At 43.5% G+C, this 3,039-nt stretch overlaps 1 long non-coding RNA gene across 1 annotated transcript; it reads right to left on the bottom strand.

The window, feature by feature from the left end:
- Nucleotides 1-2,237: 2,237 nt before the first annotated feature.
- On the bottom strand, nucleotides 2,238-2,763 carry LOC147961142 (uncharacterized). The gene is made up of 2 exons (XR_015609922.1): nucleotides 2,659-2,763; nucleotides 2,238-2,500 (listed from the first exon to the last, which is right to left on the bottom strand). It is a non-coding gene; the product is annotated as an uncharacterized LOC147961142 (long non-coding RNA).
- Nucleotides 2,764-3,039: the final 276 nt, after the last annotated feature.

Below are 3,039 nucleotides of genomic sequence, written 5' to 3'. Positions count from 1 at the left end.
ATTTTTTATTGTTATTTCTAAGATGTTCTATGGAGTTTTAGGTCATTTCAAGAATATTTGTTTTCTGCACATAAAACAACACCATGGTAATTCTGTTGAAAACAGCGTCAGTCCGGGTTAGTTCCATTCAAATCATACAAGTTAGAGTCCAAAACAAGGGCAAAAGTGTTTGGAAAAGTAGATACGATGGAGACGTATCGGCTGCAACTATCCAAATTCAATCATCAAGGACACAAGAAGTCCAAGACCAAGTCGGCAACAACAGATCGAACTCTACTCCAAGAACACTACTGTTGTAAAAAGAAGAATTTAGATTAATCACTAGATTAAGATTGATGGCTAAGAGAAATTAATATTGAGATTTACCTTTGTCTCCTGCTATTCCTTGCGAACGCATCTGGCAGCAGCCGCTGTTGAAGACTCGTAGTTGCCCGGTCCGCCGATCTGTGAAGGCGAACAGGCGAGAAAACGAACTGGCGTTCAGACTAAGGAGGAGGAGAGTTGCTCGCCTCTATGCCCCTTGGCGAGAAAACGAACCAGCGTGACTTCGGGCCTCTTGGCAGTTGGGCTTCTGTTGGAGATGGGCCTCCCTGCGACCCTGCCTACAGCCCCTTATTTTTTTGCGCCAATTCATCAGGGCTTATATATATACACTGTACTCTATAGGTCGGGGCCCCTAATTTCACTGGGCCCCGGGCCGTCGCCCCTGCTGCCCTGGCCCAGGGCCGGCCCTGGGGGGTGCGTATGTGTGTGTGCGCGTGCGTGTGTCCATATTTCTTTGGTCCACCTTCCAAATTTGGTATCCATATTTGGAAAATAGGCTAAATATCTGGGTCAGTTTAACATGGTAAAGATTTCCTTATTAACAAAATAAGAAATCTGGAAGAATATATCCTTATATATTCTTCCAGATTTCGTACTCATTAATAAGGAAATCTATATATTCTTCCGAATTTCGTATTCATTAATAAGGAAATCTGTATATTCTTCCAGATTTCGTATTTTATTAATAAGGAAATCTTTAACAAATGACATGAAAAAGTAATAATTAGTAGATAACTAAGGCTAGTTCTAGCAATCTATTAATTATTGGGATATATACTTTCAGATTTTGTATTCCGTTGATAAGGCAATCCCAATCCAAGCAAGAGTAGTATTTTACACCGCAAGGTGACCTGAACCTGGGTAACCGCTGCGTCACCAGCCCGCTCTCGTCAGCTCACTCTCGTCGTAGCCTCGCCATGGTTAGCTGCAAGGAAAGATAGGGTGGTAGGAATGAGTGCACCCTAGAGTTCGAACCTTTGGGTCATCGGAGCCCCGATTCCGACACTTCTGGATGCTCCATTTCAGTGTAGGGTTTTGAACGATACCCCATCAAGACTGAAGCACACCAAAAGCACGTCCCACATCCTTTCTAGCACTCTTTTGCATTTGGGCAAATCCCTGTCTCTTCTCTCCTTGCGGATTGGGTATTGTCTTCATAAAAGTTGACCATTGAGGATAGATACCATCAGCTAAGTATTATCCCTTATTGTAATGGTGGCTATTGATCTCAAAGTTGACCTCTAAGGAGTGGCCTTCTGCAAGCCTTGCAAACACGAGAGAACGATGAAGCACGTTGATCTCATTGTGAGAACCGGCCATGCCGAAGAAAGAATGCCATATGCACAGATCTTGTAAAGCCACCGCTTCTAGTATGACAGTGGGACCTTTCACGTGCCTCTTATGCTGCCCTGCCAAGAAAATGGACAATTCTTCCACTTCCAATGCATAAAATCTATACTACCAAGCATGCCGGGGAAGCCCCTATCAGCATTGATCACCAACAAACTGTCTGTATCAGCGGCAATTGGCTCTCTCAGGTACTCAAGACTAAACACTGCCACCATAGTCTTTACAGGCCCAAAAATACTCTCCCGGGCGGTTTAAATTGGATTTCACTTGCGCGATGGACCATACACGTGACCAACTCCCTGTATGCCTCATCCCGGTGTTATCATCAGGCTAGGTGCACACAGATGCATGCCCAATCGGATGGTGCTGGACCTGGTCGCGCTATAGTTTCATGAAGAGAACATCTGCGTGCTAGATTCAGGGTTTTCTTTTTGACAAAGATAAAAAAGAAACTAAACCAGTGGGTAACGAATATAGATTAACACAACATATATCTATTTATTTTGTGATGAGGAACGCAACAGAAACCTTTCAATTCTCAACACTGGAAAACTCGAATCGTGGAGCAACCGAGCAATAAAAACTACACATTATTCTAGAATTAAGCCATGCAATGCATGTAAAGATTAGATAGGAGGGCTGCGGAAAACACGTGTAGAGAAAGAGCTTTGACAGGCTTTAATGCATGTTTCACTCGAAGGGTGGCAGGTGTTGTCTATCAAACAGCAGTAACAATCCGGCATATCTATGCAGGTTCTTGCTTGGCAGAGCCCGTATGGTAAGTGGACCTTGCTGCCATTTTCCATGACTTGCTCCAAGTTTCTGCCTATGGAACAGAAAAAAACCCGCCAATGTTCATGTTAGTCTTTGACTCTATGGTACGATCACCGTATGCACCAATCCGAAGAAAGAAAAATGGTTTGGAAGACACATTAACTAAGGTTTGTCAATAGGCCTGGTGATTAGCTAGCTGCGGGTACTTACATTGCCCGTGGTTAGCAAAGCAGATGAGAAGAAGCACCGAGAGTACCACTGCTGTATGGAAGTTGTTCATGGACCTGGCCATGGAGGGAGTGAGATAGTGCTAGGCGTGCTCGTCTGCTGCTCGTAACCCTGCAGGGGGTGTCCTCGTTTTATACATACTCAACAATCCATGCGTACAGTTGAAATAAAAGTGTGTCATTAATCAAAATCCAAAGACAGGTCACCAAAATCTTGGCACTTCTAATGTCAAGATTTTTTTTCACGAATACACAAACATTATGTATCTCTACTATTAAAGAGGAGTTTTTACATTCGCCTCCTTGCCTCCGCCCCTTCTCATTGATTAACTTGGAATAATCTAATCAAATCGGTACATTTCAA

The sequence above is a fragment of the Triticum urartu genome, chromosome 7A (genome assembly GCF_056163025.1).
Source record: "Triticum urartu cultivar PI428250 chromosome 7A, HENAU_Tu73, whole genome shotgun sequence".
NCBI classification, from domain to species: domain Eukaryota; kingdom Viridiplantae; phylum Streptophyta; class Magnoliopsida; order Poales; family Poaceae; genus Triticum; species Triticum urartu.
This window is presented reverse-complemented; position numbering and strand designations above follow the sequence as displayed.